The sequence below is a fragment of the Macaca nemestrina genome, chromosome 7 (assembly GCF_043159975.1).
Source record: "Macaca nemestrina isolate mMacNem1 chromosome 7, mMacNem.hap1, whole genome shotgun sequence".
NCBI lineage: Eukaryota > Metazoa > Chordata > Mammalia > Primates > Cercopithecidae > Macaca > Macaca nemestrina.
The window spans coordinates 172,608,826-172,623,611 of record NC_092131.1 but is presented as its reverse complement, the minus strand read 5'-3'; the positions used below and the strand labels follow the sequence as shown (position 1 = coordinate 172,623,611).

Below are 14,786 nucleotides of genomic sequence, written 5' to 3'. Positions count from 1 at the left end.
ATCTCAGCTCACTGTAGCATTGACCTCCCAGGCTGAGGCGATTCTCCTGCCTCAGCCTCCCGAGCAGCTGGGATCACAGGTGTGCACTACCACACCTGGCTAATTGTTAATTTTTTTTTGGAGATGGGGTCTTGCTATGTTGCCCAGTCTGGCAACATGGGATCCTCCAACTCCTGGCTTTGAGGGATCCTCCCACTTCGGCCTCCCAAAGCCCTGAAAATTACAGACGTGAGCCACCATGCCCAGCCTATATTGTTGCATATTTCTTCCATTGTGTTTTGTGGTCGCTGGAGGTCTGTTTCTTCTTGGATTCCCTGCACAGTGTTCCACAGCTGCTCCACGTAATCTGCCCAAGACTTCTGCTGCATTCAGTTGAACACACAGGAGGAAACTTCACTCCCCAGCCGACCACACAAAGATCCGTTCTCATCCCCAGGGCAGCTGCTCTGGCCACACGACCCGCGCCCTGGATGGCTCCAGTTGCTGTGAGCGCGACCACCCGCCGCGTGATTAAGAGCGCTCCGGGCCGGGCAGTCTCCCGTGGGAGTGGGGGCGTGGGTGAGTGCGACGGAAATCCCGCCTTCCGGCGCCCGCGCTTGACCCTGGCCTCAGACGGTGAGCTCCAAGTAGGAAGATAAGCGGGATTGCGGGAAGCGGGAGAGCCCAGAGGACTGCAAAGCGCTCGTCTTCACCATTGGCTGCGCCCGCTGAGCAGCCTCGTTGCGATTGGACGTACGCGGGGGGCGGGGGGGGGGGCGCGGGAGTGTCGCGTGCGCCCGCCACTAGGGCAGTTAGAGGCGCGGGGATCCGGGCTGAGCCGGCGGCTGCTGGGAGGCTGTGTCCTGACACTGGCGGGGCCACGCGGCCCGGCTCCGCTTGTGCGGTCCTGGTCTGGGGCACCGGGGCGGCGGGAGGCGGAGGCGGTGCGGGCGCGGGGCTGGCGGGCGGCCGAGCCTGGGAGGCAGGGGTGGGCGCGGCGGCCGCACCGGGGCCTGCGCGGATAGCCCGCGGGGCAGTCTCGGGCCTCTCTCCATCTCTTAAGTGGTGGTGGCTGTGGGTTTTTCTGCAGGCGATCGTTTTGAGTAATTTGTTTCACGCACGCGCCGTGCTGTGGGGTAAATGCTGCTTTCATGTGTCCGTTGAAACGGTGGGTTTCCTGTCGTGTGTGTGTACCTTTTGCATTTGAGGGCAGATGACATTGTGACTTGGCCTCCTGTGACCGTCCATTCTCAAGGTTTCGCCAGCGTGGTGCAGAAACCCGGCCCACCCTGCTTACCTTGGAAGGAGGCTTTCCCTTCCCCACCTCCCTTTCCCCTCCATCTCTTCCCTGTTTCCCTCTCTCCCCTCACTCCCGTCCCCCAGCTCTTCTCTCCCCTCTTGCTGTTCTCTCTCGCTCTCTTTTTTCTGCATTAAACATTTCGGGAGTTACTTTGTAAATTATTAAAAAGCGTTAGGTCTTAAACATGTGTGTTTACTTGCAGGCCTGAGAACCGGGAGGACGCTGGAGAAAAGCTGCCCTGTGAATCTTTGTTTGGCTGCCCAGGCTCGCCTTGACTCCAAATGTTCCGTTGAAAACAGATGCACAGGTGGGGTTTGCCATGTCTTTTTCTTGGCGTGTTTCTGCTTCCATGTTTAAATTTCTCGTGTAAGGCTGTTTTTTTTTTAGGGCATGTAAGGGGAAGTTAGTTGTATCTTCCTATGTTAGAGGAGCAGGTTTATTTCCTCCTATAACTTAAAATGTAGCAGTCTTGGCCAGGCGCGGGGGCTCACACCTGTAATCCCAGCACTTTGGGAGGCTGAGGCGGGTGGATCACGAGGTGAGGAGATCGAGACCATTCTGGCTAACACGGTGAAACCCCGTCTCTACTAAAAACACAAAAAAATTAGCCGGGCGTGGTGGCAGGCGCCTGTAGTCCCAGCTACTCGCGAGGCGGAGGCAGGAGAATGGCGTGAACACGGGAGGCAGCGGAGCTTGCAGTGAGCCGAGATCTCACCACTGCGCTCCAGCCTGGGCGACAGAGCGAGACTCCGTCTAAAAAAAAAAAAAAAGGTAGCAGTCTTTATGGCTGTTTTTGTAGATTGTGCACGGCTGCCTTTTAATTAGTTTCTTGCAAGTGCACTACCCTTGAGATCTATTAATAGGCAAAATTTTTTTCCTATTTATTATTACTGGCTAAGAAATCTGCCACACTCCTAACCATATCATGATGACTGTTATTTGTTACTGATAGTATTTGAGCTGTTTAGTTAACTGTGGAGGGGAAAATTGGAGAAGTCAGTTGCAGTAATTATGGCTGAGAGAAACTCACTCATTTTATGAGGTCTTGTGTTTGTGTTTCTGGAGAGACAAGAGTGAGTTCAGTTGAGCTGTTTGTTTTGTATTTGTAACCAATACAAGGACTAAGGACAATTGTGTTGAAACCGAGGTCATGATGTTAGGATCTTGAGGGCTGAAGGTTCCAAATCAATGGTGTGTATATAGAATTCTATCTGACTTGAAATTTCCCCTTTCTGGACCTCCGGATGCTGAGGCTGACAGTGTCCATGTGACAGTGCCTTCCCTGACAGGAATCAGAAACCTTTTTTTTTTCTTTTTTTTTTTTTGCACGTGTCAGTAATTCATTATATTTTTAAAACTTTTCACCTCTTCCTCCTAGTTTTCAAATACTGATTTGTAAATAAATTAAAACATTTCCCGAAGTGTTTTCTGTGAAAGCATAGTTGCAAAAGATACTGAAAGAAAAGTACATGGAAAAATCTGAAGTATATGTTTTATTCATTACATTTGATGAATTTTTTTGTTGTAGTTTTTTCCTCTCGAGAGGGCGTCTTGCTCTGTCGCTCAGGCTGAAGTGCAGTGGCTTGATCCTGGCTCACTGCATCCTCTGCCTCTTGGGTTCAAGCAGTTCTCTGCCTCAGCCTCCTGAGTAGCTGGGATTCCAGGTGTCCTCCACCTCGCCCAGCTAATTTTTTTTCTTTTTTTTGAGGTGGAGTCTCGCTCTGTCGCCCAGGCTGGAGTGCAGTGTCACCATCTCAGCTCACTGCAAGCTCCGCCTCCCGGGTTCACGCCATTCTCCTGCCTCAGCCCCCCAAGTAGCTGGGACTACAGGCGCCTGCCACCACACACAGCTAATTTTTTGTATTTTTAGTGGAGACAGGGTTTCACTGTGTTAGCCAAGATGGTCTCGATCTCCTGACCTTGTGATCCACCTGTCTTGGCCTCCCAAAGTGCTGGGATGACAGGTGTGAGCCACCGCGTCTGGCCCTAATTTTTGTATTTTTAGTAGAGACCGACTTTCACCATATTGGCCAGGCTGGTCTTGAACTCCCGACCTCATGATCCGCCCACCTCGGCCTCCCAAAGTGCTGGGATTACAGACGTGAGCTTCCACGCCCGGCCCATGTTTGATGATTTTTTTTTTTGTCCTTTGTTCTTGTAAAAATCATGGTTAGAAAGCAGAGTATAATTATTCTTTACATGGATCCCAAATGATTAGGGTTTGCAGGGAGGTTTTTTTTGGCATTCAGTAAATGTTTTTATTTTTAGTGTGGAATGTTGTGTGTTTTTTATTATTAGAAATTATTTATAGATTTATACATATCAAATTCCATTCTTTTTTGTTTGAGACAGAATCTCACTGTCTTGCCCAGGCTGGAATGCAGTGGTGCCGTCTCAGGTCACTGCAACCTCTGCCTCCCGAGTACAAATGATTCTCCTGCCTCAGCCTCCCAAGTAGCTGGGACTATAGGCGCCTGCCACCATGCCCGGCTAATTTTTGTATTTTTAGTAGAGATGGGGTTTCACTATGTTGGCCAGGCTGGTCTTGAACTCCTGACCTGGTGATCCACCCACCTTGGCCTCCCAAAGTGCTGGGATGACAGGTGTGAACCACCATGCCTGGCCTCAAATTCCATTTTTCAGACTATGAATATTTTATTTTATTTTCTGAGACAGGGTCTTGCTCTGTTGCCCAGGCTGGAGTGCAGTGGTGCTGTCTTGGCTCACTGCAACCTCTGCCTCCGGAGTTCAAGGGATTCTGCCTCAACCTCCCAAGTAGCTGGGATTACAGGTGTCCGCCACCACACCTGGCTAATTTTTTTTTTTTTTTTTTTTTTTGAGATGGAGTCTCGCTCCGTCACCCAGGCTGAAGTGCAGTGGTGTGATCTCGGCTCAGTGTAACTTCTGCCTCCCGGGTTCAAGCAATTCTCCTGCCTCAGCCTCCTGAGTAGCTGGCATGACAGGTACCCGCCACCACTAACCTCCACCTCCCTGGTTCAAGCTATTCGCTGCCTCAGCCTCCTGAGTAGCTGAGATTACAGGCACACGCCAGCACTCCCGGCTAATTTTTGACTTTGTTGTAGAGACAGGGTTTCACCATGTGGGTCAGGCTGGTCTTGAACTCCTGACCTCATGATCCACTCACGTCGGCCTCCGAAAGTGCTGGGATTACAGGCGTGAGCCACATTTTTAGTAGAGATGCGGTATCACCATGTTGGCCAGGCTGGTCTCGAACTCCTGACCTCAAGTGATCCTCTCACCTCGGCCTCCCAGAGTGCTAGGATTACAGATGTGAGGTACTGCGCCAAGTCTAATTTTGTATTTTTAGTAGAGATGGGGTTTTGCCGTGTTGGCCAGGCTAGTCTAGAACTCCTAGGTTCAAGTGATCCTCCCGCATTGGCCTCTCAAAGTGCTGGGATTACAGGCGTGACCACCACACCTGGCCAGTGGGAGGTCTTCCTTCCCTTCTCTCCAGCATTCTATAAGCAATGTTTTTGGGCAGTGTGTGTTCAATTTTCTCTATATATACTTTGAACCCTACAGTAGTGAAAGGAAGAGTAGACAAATATTGAAGCTGATATAGTGTGGTCTTTGAGCTGCTGGTGCTAATTATTGTTTTCATGGCCTTCAATGACTTCATCCTGCTTTTGCTGTTGTAAAGTGTTCTAATTTATGCTCCTGAGAATAACACTTGAGGTGTACTTAGGGTTCTTGTCTGCTTCCTGGTGACTGTCGAAGCTTTTCATCTTGAATAAGGGAGATGACCAGTGTTCCAGTGTACTGAGTTTAAAGAATTTTGCATTTTTTTATTTGTAAAGTTTATAGCCAGATGTAGGATAGGGGTGACATGCTTTCTCTAAAGGGCCAAATAGTAAATATTTTAAGCCCTCAATGGACCATATGGTCTCTGTCATAGCCATGGGCACTTGCAGCTGTAGTGCCAAAGCAGCCACAGATAATACTATGTCTGTGGGCAGGGGAAGTTCATTCTGTAAACTTTATTTATGGACACCAAAAGATGAAGTTCACAGAATGTTTGCAAGTCACAAAATACTGTTTTTCTTTTGATTATTTTTGAATCGTTAAAACATAAAATACAGTGGCCGGGCGTGGTAGCTCACACCTATAATCCCAGCACTTTTGGAGGCCGAGGCAGGAAGATCACCTGAGGTCAGAAGTTCGAGACCAGCCTGGCCAACATCATTTGGATGTACCACGTTGTGTGTATCCATTCTGCTATTGTAGGACCTTGTGGTTGTCGCCATTTTTCTTTCGCGATTGTATTCTTGCTATGAGCGTTTCTGTACAGTTGTCGTGTGAATGTAGTTTCCATTTCCCTAGGATAAAAACCTAGTAGTGGGAAAGTTGGGTCATGTGCTGAACTGTTTTCCAAAGTGGCTGATTTAGTTTGCATTCCCACTGGCAATCTGTCATGTTTCTGTTGCTCTGTGTCTTAGTTAGCTCTTGGTGTTATCAGTGATTTTTAGTTGAGCCATTCTAACAAGTCTAGTGGGATCTCATTGTGGTTTAAATTTGCATTTCCGTAATGGCTAACGATGCTGAGTATCATGTTTTTCTTTGCCACTCTTGTATCCTCTGTGAAGTTTCTGTTCAGATCTTTTGCACGAAAAAGCTGTATCATGGAACCAGTAAAATAACCAAGGAGAGGTTGATTAAAGTTCTGTTTGTAACCCCAGAAGATTCCTGCCCTAGGGTTATGGGATGGCTGAACATAGGACGCCGACACTGGACAGATGAAATAGCAGTTTATTAGTCACGCGTGCTTACAGCCCTGGAGGTGGGGGACGCCGCATGCCACACGGGGGCTGCACTTGGGAACAGAGTGAGCCACCAAGGGCTGTGGGAGGCACATTTTATAGTAAGAAGAAGGTGAGATGACCTTGCTTCCATAGACAGATGTGATTGGCTTGTTTGAATACCTCTGGGCCGGCAGGGATGAGCAGGTTGGGGTCGGCTGTCTGTGATAAGGAGGGTTGTTTGGTTTGGGACCTTATCCGTGGGAGCAGAGCTCGGAGGAGACCTTGTGGTTAGGCTATTTGAGGCCTTCTTGATTTTACCGACGTCAAGGCAGCACATAATATTTAGTCTTAATTTCAGGCCACACAATACCTTCTTCTATATCTACTTTCTGTGGCACTTTTCAAAAGGTTTTTGTCCTTAGTGTTTAGCAGCTGATTACGATGTGCATAGTCATGGCTTCCTTTGGATTTATGATGTGTGGGCTTTGCACAGATTCTTCCATCTGCCTCGGTTTATGTCGTTTGCTGAACTTAGGAAGTTTCCAGCCATTAGTTCTTTGGATATTTTTTTCAGCATTGTACCTTTTCTCTCCTGTTATTAACCAGTGGGGTCTGTGCTAATTCTAGGTAGTTAGTTTCAGAATTGAATTGCACTGTGGGACACATAGCTGGGTGTCCCAGAGAACTGGAGAATTGCCTGGTGCAAAAGTCCACCCATTTGGTGTCAGAAGTGTTGCAAACAGAGGAACTGTTTCCTTAGAGATTTTTAGATACTCATTATTTGTAATCTGGATAGGATATCATGTCTTCTCACCGATTTGGATACATTTTTGTAATTATGTTGTTTAGACGGTTAGTAACAGCCTTGTGTGATGGAACGTGTTTACATGTCAAGATTAAGGTTACTTCTCTCTCCTCTTGGCTTACTATGTAAGGAGTTTCATGACAGTTGTTTTGACGGAAACTTCACATTGTCAGTGGCCTAAAGTCATTGTTCTCAGCTTTTCCTTTGTGTCCCAGTGCTCTTGAGTTATGCTCTCACTGATAGCGCCCCTGCATAGCAGTGCTTCTCAGTTGGCAGTGGAGTAGGGCCTCGTAAGGAGTTAAAATATTTTTGATTTATACTCCTGTTCTACACCCTCCCTTTCCCCATGGATACACAAGCATTGGGCCACACTGAATAAAGCAATTGATGTGAAATTGAAGTAGGTGAATATCAAAGACTAATTTTCTCAGTTGTGAAATCTACTAGGAAGTTAATGAAATATCATTTTGGAAGACATGCTTTAAGTAATTTGATATATTGGTTTCTTTTTTTTTTTTGAGACAGAGTCTCGCTCTGTCACCCAGGCTGGAGTGCGGTGGCACAATCTCAGCTCATTGCAAGCTCCGCCTCCCGGGTTCACACCAGTGTCCTGCCTCAGCCTCCTGAGTGCCTGGGACTGCAGGCTCCCTCCACCACGCCCGGCTAATTTTTTGTATTTTTAGTAGAGACGGGGTTTCACCGTGTTAGCCAGGATGGTCTTGATCTCCTGACCTCATGATCCACCTGCCTCAGCTGCCCAAAGTGCTGGGATTACAGGCGCGAGCCACCGCTCCTGGCCGATATATTGGTTTCTTTATGAAAATTGTACTGGATCTGTAACAGATATGATTGATGTATTTTATTTTTAAGTTGTCAAACATTCAGTTAATGATGTGTGTTGTAACTTTTCGGGGAGGGACATTTGCAGAGACTGACTAATGGTATGACATTCTGAAAAGCGGTTACAGATTAAAAATTTTTTATTTTTGCAGATGATAGTGTGGAACAAAGTGGAACAAAGAAAGAAGATCTGGATGACAAAGAGAAAAGTGATGAAGAAGAAACTCCTGCACCTGTATACAGCGCAAGTCAATTCTGCACAGCTGGTTATGGGGCAAGCAACCAGATAATCTTGTGCGTTTTGACACTTAGGAAAGCTTAATCTGACGCTCCTTATCTAAATAACTTGGATGGATTATTAGTATTTTTGGTAACAATTTTTTTGTTTTGTTTTTTTTGAGGCAGAGTCTAACTCTGTCGCCCAGGCTGGAGTGCAGTGAGACAATCTCAGCTCACTGCAAGCTCCGCCTGCCGGGTTCATGCCATTCTCCTGCCTCAGCCTCCCGAGTAGCTGGGACTACAGGTGCCCGCCACCACGCCCTGCCAATGTTTTTGTATTTTTACGAGGTTTCACCGTGCCAGCCAGGATGGTCTCGATCTCCTGACCTTGCAATCCGCCCACCTCAACCACCCAAAGTGCCAGGACCACAGACACGAGCCACAGTGCCCGGCCCACTGTCCACTTTCAAATGGTATTACACTGCCTGAGCCGCGGAGCAGCGCTCTGACCACAGCTTCCTGCTTCTGACCTGTTCTTGGTTGGTTGTGTTGCTGTATCATATGTCCAAGTGAAACATGGTATAAACCCCACAATATGCTGTTTTTGTTTTTGCTTTAAATAGGCAATGACATTTTTTCTCCTCAAATTCGAAAAGAGAAAAAAAAGTCTGGTTTTTTTGAGACAGAGTTTTGCTCTTGTTGCCCAGGCTAGAGTGCAATGGCACGATCTCAGCTCACTGTAACCTCCGCCTCCTGGGTTCAAGCGATTCTCCTGCCTCAGCCTCCCTCACAGCTGGGATTACAGGCATGCACCACCACGCCCAGCTAATGCTTTTGTATTTTTAGTAGAGACCATTTCACCACATTGGTCAGGCTGGCCTTGAACTCCTGACCTTAGGTGATCCAGCTGCCTCCGCCTCCCAAAGTGCTGGGATTATAGGCGTGAGCCACTGCGCCCGGCCTCTTTTTTTTTGGAGATGGAGTTTTGCTCTTGTTGCTCAGGCTCCAGGCTGGAGTGCAATGGCATGATCTTGGCTCACTGCAACTTCCGACTCCTGGGTTCAAGCGATTCTCCTGGCTCAGCTGGGATTACAGGCATGTGCCACCAAGCCTGTCCAATTTTGTATTTTTTGCTTAGAGACAGGGTTTCATCACATTGGTCAGGCTGGTCTCGAACTCCTGACCTCAGATGGTCCACCCCCCTCGGCCTCCCAAAGAGCCACCGCGACTGGCCAAAAGTATTTTCTGTTCACCTACATGTTTACCATTTTGGGCCCATAAGGTTTTGTTTCTATCCCAGCTGCCTTCTGGTATCATTTTCCTTCAGTTTGGAGATGCCCCTTTACCATTTCTAGATCTGCTGGCCGAGAAGTTTTCAGTCTGTCACGGTATCAATTTTGGCTTTACCTCTGAGTAAAGGTGTTCCCCTGTCGGAAGCTGGTAACGTGAAAAGCCCCAAGTGTCAAGACTGTCATGGAAAGGTCCCTGTCCATGTTTTTGTTCCAGTTGGTGATCAAACACATTCCAAATCCAGTGAGGAATTGTCACTGCCACTGCCTCCTCCACCACCACAACCACCACCATCCCCCCCATCACCCCCACCACTGCCACCCCCTCCTCTCCCTGCTCTGTCCTCATCCTCTCAAGCTGCAGCTCATCAGAACTTAGGCTTCCGGGCTCCAGTGAAAGATGACCAGCCACTTCCTCTAGTGTGCCAAGCACCTGCTGGGAGACCACGTGACTCCTTGGAAAGTTTTCCATGTCCAGGATCTACGGACGAAGTGTTGGCCTCCTTAAGGCATGGCAGAGCTCGTCTCTGGAAGGTGGAAGTGCTGGCGGTGTGCCCTCCCCACGCCTCAGTCCATGAGCACATTCTGGCTGCCATAAGGCAAGGGGTCAAACTGAAGAAAGTTTACCCTGATATTGGCCCAAACCCCAGCAGCAAACCAACCACCAGCAGACACACCAGTGACCTTGAGAGGAGCATCAAGGCCGCGCTCCAGAGAATCAAGAGGTGTCTGCTGACTCTGAGGAGGACAGCGATGAGCAGGACCCTGGCCAGTGGGACCGTTAGGCTCAAGTTTGACAAAGACACCCGCCACGGTAGGCTTGAATAAAGTGGGTGAGGCTAAGACCTATTGAAAAGCGCACTAACAGGGTGCTGGTGGACAGGACACATAACACCCCGGAAGACCAGCGGGGCCTTGTGTGGGATGCTGCAGCTTTTTTTTTTTTTTTTTTTTGAGATGGAGTCTCGCTCTGTTGCCCAGGCTGGAGTGTAGGGTTTCACTGTGTTAGTCAGGGTGGTCTCGATCTCCTGACCTCATGATCCACTCACATTGGCCTCCCAAAGTGTTGGGATTACAGGCGTGAGCTGCTGTGCCTGGCCTTTCTGTTTTTTTTTTTCTTTTGAGACTGAGTCGCACTCTGTCCCCCAGGCTGGAATGCAGTGGCACGATCTGCCTCCCGGGTTCAAGCAATTCTCTGCTTCAGCCTCCTGAGTAACTGGGATTATAGGCACGCGACACCACGCCCAGCTAATTTTTGTATATTTAGTAGAGACAGGGTTTCATTTTCTTGGCCAGGCTGGTCTTGAACTCCTGACCTCGTGATCTACCTGCTTTGGCCTCCCAGGGTGTTGGGATTGCAGGCATGAGCCACTGCACCTGGCCAATGCTGCAGCTTTTATGTGACACAGTGACTCTTAAAACTGGGGAGGGAAGTAGGGATGAGAGTTTCATACATCAGCCCATAGGTGGGGTGTCAAGACCCGTCGAAGTGTCACTGGCCTAAGAGAAGAGCACTTATTTCTCACCATGGGTGATCTAGAATTGTTCCCTGATTCTGAAAGAAGTTTACTGTACTCTGGCAAGCAGCACTGTTAGACTACTGACTGTGGCCTCCTGTGCATATGGAATAGTGATTTCTCAGATTTACAGGTTTGAATGTGAATGTTATTTTATCAATAATCAGAATAAATTGCTTATATTCAGGAAAAATACCAATTGTGCACATACTTTTGTAAAATTATACATAAACACTTTATTTTTTATGTCATTCTAAATAATTTTTTGGATGTTTCTATTTCCAAACTTTTGATAATATATAGAAATATGATTGATTTTGTTTATTGGGTTTGAGTACAACCACCTTACTAAACTCACATATTGAGTATTTTAATAGGTTATTTTGAATGCTTTTACATAGACTGTTATGTTGTCTGAAAATAAAAACAGGTTTATTTCTTCCTTGCTGATGTGGATGTCACTGATTTTTTTTCCTGCATTACTGATCTGGCTAGGACTATCAGTATAAAGTTGAATATAAGTGGTAAAAGAGCTGATTTCTTGCCAGGGACCCAGCTTTTAAATCAGTTGGAGAGTCGCCATTAAGTGTAATTTAGTGATAGTTTTGTTTTTGTTGTTGTTGTTTGTTTTGTAGATGCCCTCTATCAGCTTAAGTTCCCTTCTTTTCTCATTTTGCTGAGAGTTTTTATAAAGAATAGATGTTGAATTTTCTTAAATGCTTTTGCTGCATCTGCTGAAATGACGTTTATTCTTCATCTACCTAATAATGTTGCAGTTTATATCTGTTGAGCTTTGAATGTTGAACTAGCCTTGCATTCATGGTATAACTCACTTGTTTGTAAAGTATTTTTTAAAAAATATTGCTAGATTTGGTTTCTTAGTATTGTATTTTTATATTTGTCTTCATGTGTTTTTTTTTTTTCCTCACAAGTACCTGTACCCCCCCTTTTTTTTTCTTTAAAGAGAAATGATAATGAGAGAGATTGTCTCTCTTGAAGTTCTCAGTGCCTGTGCATTGTGCACAGCTAGCATCATGACAGAAACTTCAGAACCAGAGCTGGCTTCTAGGCAAGGCTGAATGGGGTAAAAAAAAGAAAAACAATAGGATTATTTCTCTACATATGCTCCATCTTACAGAGGCCACATTCCTGGTTCTCTAGCTAAAAAGAGTAGAAATTTTGCACACCTGGGTTAGGAAAAAAAAAAAAGAATAGCCATTAAACCCACCTGTTACAGGTCACTATTGGTATTTTGATTTTGCTTTCAATCCATCTGTTATTGTTTACTTTTAAGAGTCCTTGATAGTTGCTTTTTATGTCCAGAGTTTTAATTTCAATCAGAAGGAGAAATAGGCCTTGGTGAGCACGCTTGGTCTTGGCTGGTGCCAGAAGTCTATACTCAAATATTTTAAAATAATTTTTAGTTGAATAACAAGTTAGACCTGTGCTCAGCTTTCTCATTGTTTTCCTAAAAATAGAAAAGGTTTTAAATACTTTAACCACTAAATTATTTAAAGCAGGTTTAAAATAAACTCCCTCATTTTGCCGACTGTAGTACTCTGTTCTCACACTGCTAATAAAGACATACCCAAGACTGTTTAGACTTGATAATTTATAAAGTAAAGAGGTTTAATTGACTCACAGTTCCACATGGCTGGGGAGTCCTCACAATCATAGCATAAGGTGAATGAGGAGCAAAGTCACATGTTACGTGGTGGCAGGCAAGAGAGAGCATGTGTGCAGGGGAATTCCCCTTTACAAAACCATCAGATCTCATGAGACTTATTCACTCTCATGGGAACAGCATGAGAAAGACTCGCCTCCATGATTCAGTTACCTCCCACTGTGTCCCTGCCACAACATGTGGGAATTATGGGAGCTAAAAATCAAGATGAGATTTGGGTGGGAACACAGTCAAACCATGTCTCCTATATACATTCACACTAGCATTTTAATTTTAGGACTAGTTCTATGTTACTATCTGAATTAATTTTTCCACAATTTTGTAAGGAAAAATAATGCTTTCTTTGAATTTCATGTGTAGATGATTTTTTTAGTTTTGTATCATTTTGTCCAATAAATTCTGAAAATCTTTGTATTGACAGTGTGTTATCTGTGCACAACCATCTATGTATAAGAGCACTCGATAAAAAGAATAACGAGGAAAAAGCACTGGATCTATATTTATACAAAACAAGCTACCAGCAGAGCCCACTGGGAGTGGTCGTGACATAATCAGGAATGTTATATTCACAGGTTGTAGATCTGCATATGAGAAGAGGGTTTGCAGATAGCAGGTTCTAGAAAGTTGCCTAATCAGACAGTAAATGCAGGTGTTTAAGCACTGAACAAAAGTAAGCTGCTTTAATTACTCGTAAGAGGGAAGTACAAGTCATTATTACATCTGCTAATTTACAGACTGTAAGATACACTTTAACAGCAGCAGTAAGTAAACTCTTCATAAGAGTTAGACTCTATGACAAATCCCCTGCCTTTCTTCTTTGGCAGCAGTGCCTTTCTTTTTAATGGCTGGTTTTGTTTTTAGAGATGACGTCTGTCACCTAGGCTGGAGTTCAGTGGCATGATCGATCACTGCAGCCTCGACCTGCAGCTCACATAGTCCTCCTGCTTCAGCCTCCTGAGTAGCTGGGACTACAGGTGTGTGCCACCATGCCTGGCTATTTAAAAAATTTTTTTGTAGAGATGGGGTCTCAGGATGTTGCCCAAGCCGGTCTCAAACCTCTGGACTCAAGCACTCCTGCTACCCAAAGTGCTGGGACTATAGGTGTGACCCACCACGCCCAGGCTAGTGAATATTTTTGAAAAAAGAAACACATTACCCTCCCTTCTTAATCACTTACTTACAAAAACACATGTTTTACTGTTGATCTGTTTTAACTAATGTTTTCTTTCTGCATAAATAACACATTTATACATTTGTATGTATACATATATTTATAATGTTAAAATTGTGTTTAAGTGTTGTTTACTAAACAGGATAAAATTTTGTTTGGAAAATTGAGATGTGAAATTTTATCTAGTTAATGTATAGTACTCTCCCTTATGCTGTCCAGCTCTGTGCAGGCTCTGCCTCACTCCACATTATGTAAATATCAATTCATATTCAAATGAATATGAAATTTAGCTTTCAACATTTGCCTTTTCAAGTCATCTTGAAATTATTGTGGTAATATTATTTCCTATCCACTAGCATACTTTTTAATCCCAACAGTGATGTTTCTGAAAAGACCACTAGTTCTTCTGTTGAGCAGTTACTGGTATCTTGCTATTCAAGGGGAGGATAGAGATGCCCACAGCCCCTCTCCTTCAACCACATATGGCCAAGTAAAACTGGTATTACTTCGTTATAAAAAGCTGGACATAATTGTTTTCCACATTATTCAATACATTTCTATTGTAACCTCAGTTCTACTCTTCAGAATTCTTTGTTCGATTTTCTTGTAGTTGATTTGATGATCGCACTCACTTTTCTACCAGTTTTTCCAGAGACAATGGGCTGAGTCACACGGTGGGGAGACACGTTTGTGGGGGTTGGGTGGAAGCTCTGGTTCAGGTCTGCATCTCTGTTCACCATCATACATGATGCTGTAACTCACATCTGCTCTTTGATGAGAAGTCACACAGTAATTGCTAATTTAATCTGTCAAGTCTAACTATTGAGAGGTGACAATGTGTTAGCAGCCCTCACTCTCAGCGCCTCCTTGTCCTCCGGTCCCGGCTTCCACTGTGGCGGCGCTTGAGGAGCCCTTCAGCCCGCCAGGCACCCTGGGAGCCCCTCTCTGAGCTGGCTGAGGCCGGAGCCTCCTTCCCCTGCTTGCCGGGAGGTATGGAGGTAGAGGCGCAGGTGGGAACCCGGGATGCGCTCCCGGGCTGGTGTGAGTTCCGGAGGGCGCGGGCGCGGGCTCGGCGGGCCCTGCACACGGAGCGGCCGGCCGGCAGGGCAATGAGGGCCTTGGCACCTGGGCCAGCAGCTGCGGAGGCTGCGCCGGGTCCCCCAGCAGTGCTGGCCCGCCGGCACCGCACTCAAATTCTCCCCAGGCCTCAGCTGCCTCCCAG

At 46.1% G+C, this 14,786-nt stretch overlaps 1 long non-coding RNA gene across 4 annotated transcripts; it reads left to right on the top strand.

The window, feature by feature from the left end:
• The first annotated feature begins 230 nt into the window (after positions 1 to 230).
• Positions 231 to 12,782, top strand: LOC139355498 (uncharacterized). 4 transcript variants are annotated; one of them, XR_011606240.1, is made up of 3 exons: positions 231 to 558; positions 1,482 to 1,586; positions 7,837 to 12,782. It is a non-coding gene; the product is annotated as an uncharacterized lncRNA (long non-coding RNA). The 4 variants fall into 4 exon arrangements; XR_011606241.1 differs by lacking the exon at positions 231 to 558 and adding an exon at positions 696 to 732; XR_011606239.1 differs by lacking the exon at positions 231 to 558 and adding an exon at positions 813 to 878.
• The last annotated feature ends 2,004 nt before the right edge of the window (positions 12,783 to 14,786 follow it).